This window comes from Rhinatrema bivittatum, chromosome 9 (assembly GCF_901001135.1).
Source record: "Rhinatrema bivittatum chromosome 9, aRhiBiv1.1, whole genome shotgun sequence".
Lineage (NCBI taxonomy): Eukaryota > Metazoa > Chordata > Amphibia > Gymnophiona > Rhinatrematidae > Rhinatrema > Rhinatrema bivittatum.
Window position 1 is genome coordinate 78,026,544 of NC_042623.1, and position 18,798 is coordinate 78,045,341.

Genomic DNA, 18,798 nt, shown 5'->3' on the forward strand with positions numbered 1-18,798 from the left:
ATAAAACAGAATATCATAATGCCTCTGTATTTGTCAATAGTGTGACCTCATCTTGAGTACTGTGTGCAGTTCTGGTCACCATATCTCAGAAAATATATAACAGAATTAGAAAAGGTACAGAGAAGGGTGACCAAAATGATAAAGCAGATGGAACAATTTCCCTATGAGGAAAGGCTAAAGAGCTTAGGACTCTTCAGCTTGGAGAAGAGATGGTTGAGAAGAGATATGATAGAGGTTTATAAAATAATGAGTGGACTGGAACAAGTAAACATTAATCAGTTGTTTACTCTTTCAAAAAGTACAAAAGACCAGGGGACACACAATGAAGTTATGTTATGCCCGTCAGTCGCAGATGGCTGCAACCATGCTTACTTACATCCTGCACCGTCTCCAGCCCTCCCCCGGTCTGCTTGTGGCACAGGCCAATCTCTCCCGCCACGTTCCCCATAGCTCCTCGTGGCGGCCGAGACACTGCCGCCAGCTACATAGTCTCCGGGCCTTCCTAGGCAGGCGCACGCATCACCGGGCCCTACTTTGAAGCCTCTTCGGCGGGAACCTCAGGGGCATCCGTGCTTGATGATGTCATCGGATCAAGGTATTAAAGCTCCTCCTTCGCCCTCAGCTAGCCAACTTGGCAACAAGTTCTGTACATCTCTACTAGCTCCTGTTCCGTGTTCCTGTGGCTACGTATTGGACTCCATTGGACTTTGGACTCTTTCTGGTACCCGCTCCTCAGGGGCCTGTAGGCGCTCTTACTGGGACCTTATCTCCTGGCCTCCCCCGCTCCTCGGGCTGGCCCTGTGCTTCCTGAAGTCCTTCTCTGCAAGGCTCTCCGCTCCTCGGGGCTGCCCCCTGGAACACCTTTACCACTCAGTAGTTTACTCTAACGCTTCCCCGCTCCCCAGGGTGGTGCCTATGTGCTGTGTTGGACTGTCAGCACTTCCCCGCTCCTCGGGGCTGCGTCCTCCTACTTCAAGAGACTCTGCACTGTCCCGCTCCTCGGGACAGTGTCTTTGTGCTTTGTTGTGACTGTCCGTGCCTCCCTGCTCCTCGGGGTCACGCTTACGTGCTACTGGACTACCAGCGCTTCCCCGCTCCTCGGGGCTATGGTTCTCTATCATACAGAGACTGTTGGTGCTCCCTGCTCCTTGGGTTCTACCTACGTCATCATCGGAGACTGGACTCGGGCTTCCCTGCTCCATGGGTTAGCTTGCGTCACTACAGCTGCACCTCCCTCGCTCTGCAGCTCCGCCCCTCGGGGATGTCTCTCTGCTATACCTCCTGCATGCCAGTCTCAAGCCTCCCACTCTATGGCCTGCCTGGTGCCTTCCCCTTCGGGGGGTCTCCGTCAAGGTATTATCTTCAGCCTGCTTGTCTACTGGGGAATTCCTCCTGACTCCTCGGGACCTCTCCACAGTTTTACCCAGAGCTCCCTGCTGTGCTTAACCTCGCCTCCCGACAGTGTGGGCCTGTGAGGCTCCTCCCCACAGGTGGTAACAACTCATACCTCGGACCAAGGGTCCTCAAACCCACAAACCATAACAAGTTACTAGGTAATATATTTAAAACTAATAAGAGAAAATATTTTTTTTCTCTATTCATAATTAAGTTCTGGAGTTTGTTGCCCAAGGATGTGGTGAAAGCTATTAGTGTAACAGCATTTAAAAACGGTATGGACAAGTTCCTGAAGGAAAAGTCTATAAACCATTATTAAGGTTGCATTGCAGAAATCCACTTTTTATCCCTGGGATAAGTAGCTTGGAATCTATGTACCTCTTGGGATCCTGCCGGGTACTTCTGAACTGGGTTGACCACTATTTGAAACAGGATACTGGGCTTGATGGACCCTTTGGTCTGACTCAGTATGGTAAGTCTTAGGTTCTTATGATTTATGTGCATAGGCGTGCACCCATTTAAAACTGAGCACACATGCGCCTGGTCAGGCTGTTTATAATAAATGTGCATATAAATGCGCAAGTTATAAAATGGCTGCATAACTAGGGATAATAATCACAACTAATCTGTGGGTATAATGCTTTTTTTTAAACACGCGGAAATGGATTTTTTTTATTATTGTCCACCATCTATGCAGGTAAAATACTGTGTACATCAACAAGTTGGGTATTTTTAGCTGTGTATGACTGAAGGAGTTCCCGAGGAAGGCATTTTTGCAGCTAGATTTTAATAATGAAAACTATCAGGATAAGTTTGCCTTAAAAAAGTGCCCAGACAAAAAGCAGCTGCAAATTTGTGCAGATATTTTTCATGGGGAAATAACCAAAGAAAAACTACCTTGATTATTTTGTCAAACTCTGCATGTAAAATAACTTACGTGGCTTGCCACAATAAGGGCAGCTTGAGAACTGATTCCTAAATGAAAAGTTCTCCCTACTGTTTGCAAAAATGTAGGCGCTTATTTTTAATAGGCATTTAAATGTAGGTTCCTAGAAAGTGGGTGAGGCCAGTAGTGGGTTCATATCAGGAGAAGTACTGATTTCCAGGACTAGGCATCTAACTTAGGGCCTCATTTTCTAAAGTATCGCAGGCCTATGATACTTTAGAAGATGAGGGGCGGGGGGCCGAAACGGGGGGCTGGCCTGCAGTAGCCGGAAGCGATCGCATAAGCAAATAGCGCCACCATAGGAGGTGTAGCTATTGGGAGCGAAATAGGCAGCGAAAACGCACGTACCTTTTCACTGTGCGCGCCGTCGTCGCGGAGTCGGCCCTGGTGACACCCCGACTCCTCCTCTTCCGGGGCCGACTCCACCCCCATTTTGGTATCGCACGCGAAAAGGGACATTTCGCGTGCGAAACGTCCCTTACCGCGTGCGAAACATCCCTTACCACGTGTGATACATTTAGAAAATAAGGCCCTTAGTCCCATAAATATAGGCAAATAGATAGAAGGATACATTGGATGTCCTAATTTTAAGCCCCTAAATTACGTGTTCATTTTCAGGTGCCTATGTTATATGCTGAAAACAGGGATCTATTTTAGGTACCTAAATTTTAGGTGCTCAGCTTTTTTTTTCTAATATGTGTTTGGTGCAATATGCTCTAGTTTCTGCTATACCAATAATTCCTGAACCTGCTAGAATCAAAGGGAGCAGCTGAGTTTGAACAAAAATTGCTTAGACAGTGTCTCTCTTTTTAAATTCATTACAATTCCTTCTTGAAAGCAAATGGCTTTCTGTACTGTGTCATCCCCACAAGCTGATTAATGAATTCGATTTCAAAATATGCTTTCTGTCCTTCACATACGGTTTATTTGTGAGGAGTTTACAAATGCAAAAAGCAACATGACTAAGAAATGACCTCTCGTTAAAAAAATCTGATTAGTATTAAATTATTAAAACATTTTAATGCAAAACCAGTTGATTTGACTGACAGGTTTAATTATATCAGCTAATGCATTTTTCATGTTCTTTCTAATAAATTAGAATGTATAAAGAATATGAAATGTCATTAAGGTGCAGAAGACACATACTCTTTACACTGTATGAGTTCAGATAGATTGGTAGAACAAGATAAAGTGAAGGTTTAGATTAAAATAGAAGATTATTACCTTATAATGAATCACCTTTATACACTATTGATCATACTCTCAGAAGTGCTTCTTATCTGTTTTATGAAAAATGAATAAGGCTTGTGGCCAGTCTAGGAATTCACTATGATCACAGTTTTTAAAATCTTTTTGTTATACAGGTATGGCAAATTCGGTTTCATTAGGGTTTGATAGATATGGTCATGTTGAAAACAGAAGAGCCTCCAAAGGTTAGCACACTTTGGCGGCCATTTTCCAAGCCACTTTAGACGTTTATTGCACAGTAAGCACATTATGGTAGTGATAATGTGCGCTACTTTAAATTATTTACCCCAATAATGCTGGTATGGTTATTAGCTGCTTTGCAAATGCAGGCAAAGCATCTCAATGCTATGTAATTTAAAGTAAATAAAGTAGTACGGTTTTCCTGAAAAATCACAAGCCATATTATTTTTAGGAAAGTTAGCTACACTCAGGGGTTGTAGCTAACTTTCTCTGGAAGCATCAGCATGCTAATGTGCATCCCAGTTAATCTGGGGCTGGAATTTAAAGGGCTAGAGTCTCCAGAATGCACCCCCCCCCCCCCCCCAATATGTGGAACCTCCCTGGAAGTTTTGGCAGAATCCCATCCCACCCATCCTCCTGCCACCCATTGGTCCCAGTGCCCATTAAAAAAATTTACACATAAATGTGGCTCATGCCCCTCCCTCTGCCTTCCCAACCCTGGCCCTTTGTACAACATGACCCTTCCCAGCCTACAAATGCTCCCCAGCCATTGGGCATCCCTATGCCTCTCCCCAGTCATACCTTGAAAAACCTGATGACTTAGGGGGTCATTTTTTAAAGGGATCGCATGCGAAAAGGGACTTTTCGCATGCGATACCTAGATCGAGGCGGGTTCTGGGTGGCGTCCGCACCGGAAGGGGAGGAGTCAGGGCGGCACCAGGGCAGAAGCCGCAAAGATATCACTGATGGCGAAAAGGTAAGGACGCTTATCGCCGTCAGTAACGCACCCAATAGCACCACCTTTCATGGTGGCGCTATTGGTTTGCGAAAGCCGGCAGCGATTGCACCGCGGTGGTGCGGTCACTGCCGGCTTTCGCAGGCCTGCCCCCCGCTTTGCCACCCCCCACCCCCCAGTATTGCACGATTCACAGAGCCATGCGACGATAGAAAATCTAGCCCTTAGTGTGGCCCAGAGTGCTTATTAGGCTCCAGGTTCTGTATCGGCTAAAGAAAAATAGCATTAGCCAGCAATTTATACTTCTATCACATGATGGGGCTTAAGTTGAAATGTGGCTGGCCATTGCCATTTTAAATCAGACAATGCAAAGCCTGGAGCCTAGGGGGCATTCCAAGCCCCACTAGGCAACCAGGTTTTCAAGGTATGACCATGGAGGTTGGGGGTGGGCTAGGGTGGGAGGGTTCTAAGTCTGGGTGAGGGGATGGGGATGTGGAGGGATGTGTATTTTTTTTTATTGAGCACTGGGTTCACTTCTAGGGGCAGTGGGGGTGGTAAAAGGGGGTCTCACAAGACCCCTGGGGGGAGGATTCCATATATTGGAGGGGTTTGTTTGGGCCCCTCTGGCCCTTTAACATGATTGTGGCTCCAAGCTGAGAAGCTGCCATGATGTGGCATTAGTGGGGCTATTAACCCTCATTTTTTCCCACTTGGGAAAATAATGTGCAGTTCCCCAAGCTGCAGTACCTCTGGGAGAAAATACCACAGTTTAGTAAATCACTGATTTTCTCCCATTTTTACCATTACAAAAAGAAACACTGGGAAAAATAAAATAAAAATTGAAAACAGTCCTTAAATCTGGTGTGAATTTTCAAAAGATTTCAAGTATAAATATAGCATATATTTATTTATTTATTTATAACTTTTTTTATACCGAAGTTCAAATAACAGAGTTAATTATCAATCCGGTTTACACTACAACCAAAATACAGACAGTAACAAAAGTTGTCTTACATAGAACAATGGAGGAGATAACTTGGGAGCAACTTAAACAAGAGGAGATGTAGTGTGTCAACTGAAAGAACTGGAGGGATGAGAGGTTATTACAGTTTTAATAGGGGATCAGATGAAAAAATAGCAAGCTAAGAAGAAGATGAACTTAGAACCTAATCTTGGGATGAGAGGATCTGAGGGGTAGTAGTGAATGGCGAGTGGTTATGGGAAAGCTATAGCAGGTAAGCATCCAAATGCTAGTTTATAAGCAAGAGTATGCCCGTCTTTTTAGTTATGGGTGTATAATTTTCCTGGGGGAGGGGGGAAGGAGTGCTCCAGTAGCATTATGGGGCAGGATTAAGAAGTAAGTGCAAAAATTGCTATTTTATAAGAGATATACACTTATACACTATGAAACTTGTTTGTACACTTTTACACCTGTTAATTGACTGCTGCAAGTGAAATCATACTTGACTGCAGTTTTCGGTTGGGAGGTATAGGTGAAGTGGATTGAGGATGAAATAATAGAGGGTCTAGGTTAACTGGAGAAGGACTGGGAGAACTGGTAGTGGTATTGGCAAACTGGTATTTCCAAGCATTCTCGCATACTTTAAAATATACCTGCCTCTGCATTTAATTATGGGTGTCTATTCGCACTGGCAGGATTATTTTGAGTATAAAAGATAAGCACGCATATTTATAAAATGGATAAAGAAAGAATGCATTTTCTTGGATTGGAATTATTCGTTTATACTTTTGGAGTAGAAATATGCATTTTCTGCCACACGGTTTATAAAATCTTTGTGCATTCACTTACGCATGCAAATGCAGTATCAAGGATACATTTGAAAGTTAGGGTCCCTATTTCTTCTGCTCTGAAAAAATGCAATGTTTATCTCTTATGTGCTATTAAAAATGGCAATATTAAATGATATGTCCATGGCCTAAAGAATGTAACCATTTCTGGGGTGAGAGGTGCAACATTAGATTAATTTTATTGGCAAAGATGTATCTCTGTTTAATGAAAATTTGGTAAGATGGGATGTGATGGGGAGAGGGGTTGGGTTGTGGACTGTGGGAGGGATATAGGGAAAACCAAAAAGCTATGTTTTGAGACATTTTGTATAGAAGGTATGCAGAGTTCACACATCCTTGGGTGATTGCTTGTAGTACTTGCTATTCATACAACAGGTCAACTCATCATGGAGTAACATAGATCTAGTACATCTACTGTGATTTTCAGATACATATTAACTAAAGACCTTGTTTTTGTGATACGTATATTCTAATTCAATAATTTTAAACATATTGGTCATTGGGATGTCTTAAGATACTTTACATCTCTCATTGCTTCTTATTCATTCTTCTAATATTTTTTTTTCCTTTGATATTGTTATTCTTTGTATTTTGATATTTTAGATCTCTGCAATTTGATATTTTAAGTTAGATCATATGCATTTTTGAATAGCCAGGTTTCATAGTGTTTTCCTTAACACAAAAAATATTTACATAGGCACTATGCACAAAAATTAAAATTTGGTTCAGGTTCCTGATTTGTTTGGTTCAGATTAGATACTCATTCATTTCATCCGGGTCATACAAAATCAGAATCAACACTACGGAATCCAAACAAATTCCCCTCACTCATGGAGTACCTCAAAGTTCATCCCTCTCAACCCTGTTTAACATCTACATCCTTCCCCTATGTACGCTCCTATCAGGACTAAAGCTAACATTCTTCTTATACGCTGACGATGTTCAGATTCTACTCCCCATAAAAGAAAACATCGCAAACATACTAAAAACCTGGGACAACCACCTCCAAAAAATAACTCACCTTCTATCACAAATGTCCCTCAACATCAATCACAATAAAACTGAAATTCTGCACATCAAAAAGACCATCTCAATTCTCAAACACAACAACTCATCACCTACCAGAATGAGTAAAACAACCTCCACAGTCAGAGACCTCGGAGTTCTCATCGACAACGAACTCAGCATGAAGAATTACATCAACACAATAAAAGAGGGATTCTTCAAGCCCCAGGTTTTCAAAAAAATCAAACCACTACTCTACACAATCACGACTACAGAACAGTACTTCAAACCCTACTATTTTCCAAACTCGACTTGCAACGCCCTACTCCTGGGCCTCCCAACCAATACTCTAAGACCACTACAACTACTCCAAAATGCAGCAGCAAGATCAATCTCAAACATCAAAAGAACTGAGCACATCTCACCAATCTCAAAAACCTACACTGGCTGCTCATCCCACACAGGATTCAATACAAAGTCCTAACACTCATCCACAAAGCACTATACACCGAAAAATTCGACTGGATGAGCCCCGCCCTGCACTTCCAATCCACGCAGAGAACACTCCGCTCCACCAACACTGGACTCATTTCAATTCCATCACTAAAAATGGCCCACCTAACCTCAACAAGAGAACGATCCCTAACAATTGCAGGCCCAACAATCTGGAACAGTTTACCATCTCAACTCAGGCTCGACTCCACAACCCATTCATTCAAAAAGAACCTTGAAATCTGGCTCTTCAAAAAAGCATATCCCACAGCAACACATCACACATCACCTATCACACCAAGCTGAGCCCCCCCACAATCAACACAAATGTCACTCCCCCCACCCCACAAAAGAACCTATAATGGTTAACCCATGCGCATCAATCCATCTTGCTACATCTACACCTAAGTTATAGTGATCTCCTTGTCACAAAGTTACCCTTGTTCCAAACTTACCTTTGCTACAAAAGTACTCATCACAAAGTTACCTGTGTTACATATGCACTCATGTTTCAAAGTTTTCCATGTTACAAAAATAATCATGTTACAATGTTTCAATGTAAAATATGAAATCTATACTTATAGATTCCATTGTTTAAGCTGTAAACCGGTGTGATAAAACCAGTTCAACATCGGTATTGTAAAATAATAATTCTTTTTCCATTAAAGTCAAAAGAGGAAGCATTACATTTTAGTTTTGACTCTAACTTTGGGCTTTTTCATCCACATTTTTAGAAATTGCTGATAGGCATCACCAGCAGATACCACAGTGCCCCATGACACCAAGAGAGGCATGAACACTCCATGGCACAAAAAGAGGGGCAAAGAGAACCAACAGTCCAAGCCACAATCAGAAAGGTAAAGTTGAACAAATACTGACATGTACATCTCAAAGCACCAAAAGAGGGGCAAAACAACACAAACAGTGAATTGAATACCCCACAGCATCAAAAGAGGGGCAAAGGGGACAACAGTGGCATGAAGAACCCTTGGCATAGAATGAGGGATATGGCAGCAAGAAGTGTGGTAATAACACAGCAGGGTACTGAACCAAGAAAGAAGCAAGGCAATGAAGCAGGAGTAGCAAGGGTGGCAACAAGATCCAGAGGTATCCAGAGATTTATTTTCTTCTTTTTGGGAGGTGGAAAATACCTCAGTGGAGCCAAAAGAGTGGAAGGGTAGCAGAAGCAGGCTGGACAATGGCAGCAAGAGTGGCTTCTGAAAAAAATATAGCAAGGTGTTGAGGCCAGAAAGTATAGGCATTGGTTTGGAGTAACTGTGCAACCAGTCCTCCTCCCATTTACATGAAAATTCATGGAAACCCAGCAGTGAACATAAGAACATAAGAAGTTGCCATACTGGGTAACACCAATGGTTCATCAAGCCCAGCGTCCTGTTTCCAATAGTGGCAAATCTGGTTTACAAGTACCGGGCAAGTACCCAAAACTTTAAGTAGATCCCATGCTTCTAATGCCAGTAATAGCAGTGGCTATTCCCTAAAGGTTTGATTTTAAGACCCGTGTGTGCATCCATGTGCGTACGGTTCTTGGCATGCACACATGGGCGCGGCTATTTTATAACATGCTCGCATGGACAAATTTGGATGAAAATATGATGATTCGTTATTATTGAAATTTTGCTTTTTTAGCAAAGGATGTATAGATGCTTTATTCAATGGTACATATTCTTCTAAGAGGTATTGACTAGCTTAGTCAATGAGGCAGTTATGTCATCTTTCAATGCTTTCATAATCACTATATGAAAAGGATTGAGAAGAGGACATTATGATGCATTTATAGCTCTAATGAATTGATGAATTTCTCCATTGGAAGCTAGGCTAAACTAGTCCCAAGTGCAAACTGAATCATTTGATGTATGTATATTTATTTATTTATTTATTTATTTATAGCTTTTTTACACCGACATTCGTTTGCACATCACATCGGTTTACAATGAAACAGAAAGATAAACATAGTATTAGCATAGGAATAAGCAGTTACATCTCAAACATTAAAAGAAACATCACACAATTTCAGGGCAGTTAAGTTACAGGGTATACAAAGGTGAGTTATCTTTTGAAAATGTGTTATTCTTTAAAAACTGTACAAACACATCGGGCACAATAGAATGATTTGAAGGAGCACAGTACAGAGCCTTTGATAGCTGAGTAACAACAGAAAAGATTTCATGCAAATTACTTTCTGCCTTTTGAATTATTTTTTTAACAATATCCTTTCTTAGCTTCAACAACTATTTATCTATACTTATTAAGAGCCTGAATATAGGAGGAAAAATCACAATGCAATTTTAGTTTATGCCATCAACTCTCTAGGTGATGTAAAGCTGTTTTTGTCTTCTTCAGTTCTGCTGGACAACAGAGGAACCTATTTTTATTTCTGTGTCCAGAAATTACCTTAAGCAGTACTATTTTATTAATGTCCTCAGACAATGTGTCAAGCCGGATGGAAATGGCATTATGTGCACTCATGGAATCAATCAATCCCTAGCAAGGGCAGCTAATTTGATGGAAACAATCAAAAATCTGAATGCCTCCATTTAGTAAAGGAAAGGTAAGAATTCTGGGCGACAGTTCATGCTTACGGGCGAGGCATATTTATGACATTTAAGAAATAATCACTCCAAGGTACTTTAGTGCAAGAAATATTAGGTGTATATCTGGATATAATATCTTTGTTTTTTAAAAAAAAAAAAAGAAAACAGATCAAGTGTGTGACCATAGTGATGGGTGGATTCATGCACCATTTGCTCCCATTCCAAGGTGAACATGGAGGACATAAAGCCTTCACAAGCCATTTAAAGTGAGATGGCATGCACATAAAGGTTGAAATCACCAAGTACAATAATATTGTTAATGTCCACTTTGAGTAACATCAATGCCTCAATGAGCGGTGTGTAATCCGTGTTCATTAACAAAGGAGGACAATAAAATAAACAGATCCCCCATGATTTAAATTTTACTAATAAGGTTTCATAATACTTAACTACTTAAAGCTCCATTTTGGCCTTCAGCAGGTCAACAGACTCATATACCATTACCAATAGACCACCACATTTTCCATACAATTTTAGTCTGGAAAAGAGGGAGTAGTTAGGTGGACATAACTGTGGCCATAAATCAATATCAGTTTCAAGAATATATGTTTCAGTTACACACAATACATCTGGCTGATCATCTAGTAGAAGATCACGAAGTGTAATAATTCTACTCCTAGTTGATCTAGCATTCATCTGTCAGCATGGCCAACCCTTTCTTATCGGAGAGAATGGCGGCACAGCCAGCGGCAAGGTAGCTTTAATGGTCCCAACCTCTCCTCACTCCCTTCGGATGCCTGCTCCCTTCGGACGACCACTGGCTCTACGCTGCCGGACCCCCCCCATGCTGCCAAGCCTTGCCGAGGCCGAATCCTTCCACCGACGCTCTTCCCCCTGGCCACAGCGCACATACTCAACCCAACTGGGCCACCTGCGACCGACCCTTCTCGCTGATGCTCTCTTTCCCGAGCTGCCGATGCAGACCCACTGGGGTCCCGCGCCGACACGAGGGCGATCCCCATCACCCAGCCTCCCAGGCGCTTCCTACCGATGATGAGAAGAATGCCCACAATGACATCACTTCCATGACTGGAGTGCCCGGACCTTCATAAGGCAGGTCCTGACCTCTCCTCGCTCCCTTCGGACGCCTGCTCCCTTTGGACAACCGCTGGCCCTACGCTGCCGGACCCCCCCATGCTGCCGGGCCTTGCCGCAGCTGAATCCTTAAGCCGATGCTCTTCGCCCCTGGCCACAGCGCACATACTCGACCGGGAAGCTGGGCCACCTGTGACCGACCCTTCTCGCCGACGCTCTCTGCCCCACGCTACCCAGCCTCCCAGGTGCTTCCTACCGATGACGAGAGGAATGCCCACAACAGCGTCACCTCCATGACCGGAGCGCCCGGACCTTCATAAGGCAGGTCCCAGTGCATGACACCAGGCCCTCGCCTGGTGTCATGCACTGAGGAAGCGCGACAAAGGGGCCTGCCCCTTGGCATGCCCCTTAGCGCGATCCCTCAGAGAGATCCCACACACAAAACTCAATTCAAGCGACCTCATCAGCTCCCTCATGGCAGCACACACGCGACAAACAGGACCTCCTCGGCTATCGACCACATCTGCAGCGACGCCACCAACTCTTCCAATTTGAGTCCCTCCTATAGACTGCTGATTGCTCCACCGCCCCTTCCAGCCCTTGACTCCACGCTCCGCACCCCCATCACCTGACTAGCTGGGGAAATACCCCTGCCGGTCCCTACCACCACAACCCTAACACCTTCTTTATCACCCACATGTAATGTCCAAAACTGCCCACGACATGGAGAAAAACCATCCAATCCCAAAGCTATTACTTACTAACTTCAACAAAAGATTTTACCCATACCCGCCCACACACCGACGTTCCCCCTCCTTCATCCCTATCAGTCTTAACAACAACATAGCTGCTTTGGCAGTATTCACTCTTTTCCTACTTAATGCCCAATCCATAACAAAAAAATTTCCATCCTCCACGACCTCCTTCTGGACCAACACCCTGACATATTCTGCCTAACTGAATCCTGGTCAAAGGCTCAGACACCACCCTTAACAATCAACTTCCCAAAGATATATACGACATCTACTCCATCCCCAGATCAAAAAAGAAAGGAGGCCCGGAAAAATTTCAGATTTACCATCCAACCACTCAAATCTTCATCCCCGCTTGAGCTTTGTCTATTCAAATCAAAAAACCTTCAAATTATCCTGCTATATGCACCCCCGGGTGCCCTCGATCACAACATATCCCCCCTAATCAAGGCCATTACCAACCACACATACACAACCAACCCCACCATCATTCTGGGTGACGTCAACCTCCACATTGACAAAACACCCCCCTCACCTGCCTGTGAGCTTCTCATCAACACCATGACAGCCATCAGATTCAAGCAAATCATCAATTCCTCCACACAGAAAGCAGGCCACACCCTGGACCTAATCTTTATCAATCAACACATCTCAAACATAAACCCCCCTCAACCACAGCCATCCCCTGGTCCGATCACAAGCTCATCCAGTCCGAGCTAGCTCTAAAAACCCCTACACCGGTTGCCAAGTCCCCCAAGAAATACATACATTTCATCAAGCCATGCACATCTGAAGATCTCATCGAATCTCTACCAGAAGCCCTCAACTCTCTAAATATGAACGATCCTAACTCTGCAGTCGAATCTTGGATTGCTATCAATGCCGAAACAACTAAGACCCTATGCCCTACCATAAAAAGAGAAATCAAAACCACCAGCAAACACAAGACCCCATGGTACACTCTGGAGCTAAAAATCACCAAGCGCACTCTCAGATAAACAGAAAAGGCATGGAGAAGAAATCAATCCACGAACTCAAAAACAGATACAAAACCCTTCTTCACACCTATAATGCCAACATCAATAACACCAAATGCCTCTTTTACTCAAAAAGGATCCACAACTATCAATACAATCCCAAAACGCTATTCTCCTATATATCCAACCTAACCAGCCCCACCCATCCCTCCCCCCACAATGATAACCTGGACAAAATCTGCAAAGATTTAGTGCAATTCTTCAGCAAGAAGACCACCAACCTGATTGCAAACATCCCTAACACCAACGCAAAAACACCTGAATCACCCAACATAACCTATCCCTCCTGGACTCATTTTGAACTCATCGCTCCTCTGAAGTGGAACCACTCATACGAAGAACAAACCCCGCCACACACCCCCTTAACCTCATCCCAATAAAACTCCTCAAACAAGTCCCAAACATCATTGTCAAGCCGATAGCTGACATCATCAATCTCTCCCTAGAACAGGGCATCTTCCCAGACAGACTCAAATCCGCAATCATCAAACCTATCCCCAAAAAACCCAATCTTGACATCTCAGACCCCGCCAACTACAGACCAATCTCCAACCTCCCCTTCATTGCCAAAATCCTGGAAAAAAACTGTTAACAAACAACTATCCGAACATCTTGAAAACCACAACATTCTAAACCCAGCTCAACACGGTTTCAGAAAACTCCTCAGCACAGAGACACTCCTATCCCTCACCGACCACATGCTCAGAGGCCTGGACAAGAACACATCGTACCTCCTGATACTCCTTGACATCTCTGCCACATTTGATACTATCAACCACAACACCCTGCTAACCAGATTAAAGGAAATTGGTCTAGGTGACACCACACTTAAATGGTTTGACTCTTATCTGTGGGAAATATAAGCTTTGCCAGCAAGCCATTTCATCAGGGTTTAAACACTTAACTTCCCTTCTCCCTGGCTTTGCCTGAATAAAAGCATCACTTGTGCTTAAGTCTCTGCCTGGGAAAGGATACCTGACTGTCATGTATTTCTCTAGTTTATAATTAATCCTGATAGCCTGAAAGTAGGGCTGGGTGTTCCTTAGTCAGAGGCAGGACAAAGTCAGGAGGTATAGATTTCAGCAGCCAATGAAATGATCCGTGCACACCCCCTGAGCCAAAGCCAATAGTGTAGGGACTCGTCTGTTGCTATGGGGAAAGTAGCCAATCATGTAATGACACATCATCTGCCTTTGTATGAATGTACAATAAAGGAGAGCGCCAAAGCGTGCTCCAGTCCTTTTGCTGCCTGCGATGAAAGCTGCCTCAAGTGTGTTCTATGCCTCCATATTCAACATTATCTGTCCGGCAGATCTTACTCAGTAAAAATAGAATCATCCCAATCCAAACAGTTCCCACTACCACACGGCATACCCCAAGGATTATCCCTCTCCTCCACCCTTTTCAACATCTATATGTTCCCTCTCTGCAATCTTCTTGCCAAAAAGGCCTCACCTATTACTTATACGCAGACAACATACAGATTCTGCTCCCCCTCAAATCATCCCTTGAAAACACTCTAAAAACCTGGGACACCCACCTGTTGGATATAGCTCAACACCTCGCTCAACAGTCATTCTCACTCAACCACAAAAAGACTGAAATCCTACACATCATCAACAATGCCACCCGCAACCTTCAACATCAAAACACAACAATCTTCCCGAACCAACTACTGACACCTTCAGCAAGAAACCTCTGAGTCACTCTGGATCCTGAAATCAACCTCAAATTGCACATCAACACCACTATCAAAGATGGATTCTTCAAACTCAAAAGACTCAAGCCGCTCCTCTTCCCACACAACTACAGAACCGTCCCCCCGACCTTACTCTTCTCAAAACTTGACTACTGCAACTTGCTTCTGCTCAACCTCCCGGCTGCCACAATCCGACCCCTACAGCTACTTCAAAATGCAGCTGCAATATCCCTCACAAACACAAACAAGTCGGACCACATCACTCCAATCCTCAAGGACCTGCACTGGCAGTGGCTACCCATCAACTTTCAAATACTACACAAGGTCCTATCACTTATTCATAAGTCTCTCCACAATAACAAATTAAATTGGTTAAGCACACCCCTCCGATACCACACACCAAAACGAAATCTCCAATCCTCCAACACCAGCCTGCTCCACATCCCCGCACCAAAAGAAGCACATCTATCCTCAACAAGAGAATGTGCACTGTCCATAGCCAGACCCACACTTTGGAACAACCTTCCAACACAACTCAGATTGGAACCCTCAACACAGCTCTTCAAAAAACTCCTAAAAACCTGACTCTTCCGCCAAGCCTTCCCCCAATGACCCTATCCCCCCACCACCTTTCATCGCAGCTCCACACTTCCCGTCTCTGACTCCTTTCTATCCCATGATGCATAGTAAATGCATAAATGAATTACTAAATAAAGATATGAAACCCTTTATACATTCTTCTGCGCATAACCCTAGGGCGTATTTACAGAGCCCTTGCAATAATCCTCGACATACAACCCTGGTATATAACCTTTGTATATAACATTGTATATAGTCCTGTGGTGATACAACACTATATAAAAATCCTTGTATATAGTGCTCTTCTGTATAACCTTTGTATATGACCCGTACATGATCCTCTTGTGATCACTGTATAAAATCCTCCGTTTTTTAAAACCAACACTTGAACTAACCTCTCTCTCCCTCTAAGTAAAGTAACCAACAAAAATGGCCCCTTAGTGACCTTGGGCAAGTCACCTTATCCCTTTTCACCTCTGGTACAAACCTTAGATTGTAAGCCATCCGGGGATAGGAAAATATCCACAGTACCTGAATATAAACCGATGTGATATCCCTGATCGAATGTCGGTATATAAAAATAATAAATAATAATAATAATCATTTAAATGGATAAATTATTTGGAATGAACACAGATGCACCATAATGTTAAGAAATGTTGTATATAATATGGATGATCTAATTTTCTATTTTGCCTTCCTTTACATAAAGTGCTGTATCATCTTTTATCCATTATTACAGGAATATTCAAAGCATAACCTGCATCACTGATAGCTGGACACATACTGGGCAGAATATTACAAAAGCACCCATAGATAATCAAAACTAAATCCCTTAAATCTGCAAATTTACAAATGAACCAGCCAAAATATCCTAATAATACCGTACTTTGCATACATGAAGGAGCGCACAAAGAGGCAGGTTCCTTTGTTGTGCTCCTTAATGCGTATGACCCTTCTAGTGTACAGCACCTCTGGCATTCCACCTGACCCTTTAACACTGTGCTTAATGATATCACCAGAGGAGCAGGTCAAGCAATGTTCCTGCTCAGGTGGGAGGCAATCTACCGGGTTTGCAAGCTGGTAAATGTCAGCAGCTTTAAGGACTTCTGCTGTCTGTTGAACAATCCAGCAGGGCTGCAGGTGGAATACAGCATCTGGCAAGTAAGTTCTTTTCCCAGTGTTTCACCCGGCCCTTTAGCACCACGCTCAATGATGTTACCAGAGGGGCGGGTCAAGCAATGTTCTCGAGAGTCTTACAGAAAGCACTCATTAGTGTCCTGATGACCATGAAGCCTGGCAATGAGAAATCAGTGGGAAGACTAGAAAAGACTTCCTCTCCTCAAAACAGTGTCACTGCAATGTCCTGTAGACAATCTGTTTTGACTTGCAATGTTTCAACTTAAGAGACAGTTTTGAGGAATCAATTGTGTCTTAAGTCTAAGGATTTTGTCTATTATGTACATTGACAGAATGCCTAGAGGGGAGGGGGTGAATGGGGAGAGAATGCCTGGAAATGAGTAGAGGTAGGGAAAGGGAGAGGGAAAGAAGGAGGGGGTGGGGAAGACAGAAGGGGGAGGGCAAGAGGGGCATTGGTGTAGGGGAAGAGAGAAAGAATGGGGTCAGAGGAGAAAGAGAGGCTGTGGATAGAAGAAAAAAGGGTAGTCAGAGTATATTGGTACTAGGCAGAGGGTGGAGCTTGAGATGGAGTAAGGTAAAGAGGGATGGAAGGTGTTTGAGCCACTGAGCCCCCATTGTTATTATTGTGGGAGGAGTTGTGTTGTGGGCGGCTGAGTCCTTATTGTTTTTCTAGGGGAGGGAGTTAGTGGAAGGTGTTATGTTGTAAATGCATAAATAATATTTATATTTTTCGCGGGATGAGATGCACTAAGATCCGTTTTCACAAACCCTATCTTGTGTTGCTTTCAGGTACAGACATGTCAGGAAAATACAAACTGCTTTGATTTCTGTGTATAATCTATATTTGCACATATAATGAAATCAATCTATTTTGCTACCCTATCCTTCCTATAGACACTGTACATCTATAATTTGCTAAGGCTGTTTTGTGGTCACTCTGCCAGTCAGGCTAAAATGCTCTTATTTCCTATGTTTCTGGATCGTCTGGTGTTTGGATCTGGTGTCTCAGTTTGCCTCTTGGTTTCCCACTTAAAATAGGCCCAGGGAAATTTCCACATCATTGGATGGCATGTAGCACATGGTGAGGACATGTCACACAGGGGTAATATGCTCAAAATTATGTAGAACAGGTTTGACTCTGTGACATCTCCCTGCTACTGTATAGTTTTTATATCATCACTGCTGTGATGAACATGTTTTGCCCACAACCCCGTCTCCTCCGCTGTCACATCATGCCTTTTGAATTCCATTGCAGCTGGTTTGACTCATCTTTGCCAGCATGCTGCTTCTTTAGCACTTGATGGGGTTTCAGGCTGGGGCCTATCACCTTCACCAGTGGTGGCTAAAACAACGCTTCTCTTCTTGCCCTGTTGCACCAGGGTCCATCAAATGCAATCACTTCCAGGGCCTTCTCTGCATTTTCTCTAACCTATCCACACAGACAAGTATCCTTCCTTTCTCACTCAGACACACATAGTGTCTCTTTCTCTCACACATACCCATGTATATTCTTTCATTCAAACACACAAACAACCTCCCTCTCTTACCGACACAGTTACGTATGCACAAAGATTTTGAAATTTCAGTAAAGAATAAAGAGAAAAAGAAAACCCATCCAAACTGAATATTTTTAATTAGCATAGTCTACAAAGAGTTATTAGCAAGTTTGTGTTACCTAATAAATAACAAATATTTGCATTATACTTCAAATTAAATGCACAGTTTCCTAATGGTAGGGGTGGCAATAACAATCGTGCATGGAAGTGGAAAGACATCACTTCAGTGCATCCAAGTGTACTGAATTTCACAGTTGAAATTTGGCAACCCTAGTACAGCTGCACAAGAAAATGGTGCTGGTCGGCCCTGAGATCAGCACCATTGTGACATCACTTTGGTGCTGCTCTTAGGGTCAGTGCAATTTTTAAAATCCCTTCCAACAGAGGAAAGAGAGAGGCCTCCTTGGCCATGATCCTTCTTTCCAGCCATACCTCCTGCCAAATTATAGTGGGACTAGGCCCCAGTTCCTTCTTCCTCCCATCACCCCAGCTGGTTACAGTGAGGCTCTGCGCCCAATCTCCCCTCTATCCCAATTATTTTGACCAATAATAGAGTCATCAAGGACAGAGCCCCATT

General features: G+C 43.4%; 1 long non-coding RNA gene across 1 annotated transcript in view; it reads left to right on the forward strand.

Annotated features, from left to right (window-relative positions):
* The window catches only part of LOC115098511, a 143,819-nt gene that overhangs the window by 47,788 nt on the left and 77,233 nt on the right, over positions 1-18,798 (forward strand). The window contains exon 2 of the long non-coding RNA XR_003858539.1: positions 8,546-8,668. This is a non-coding gene — a long non-coding RNA (uncharacterized LOC115098511). The remainder of the gene's footprint in view (positions 1-8,545; positions 8,669-18,798) is intronic.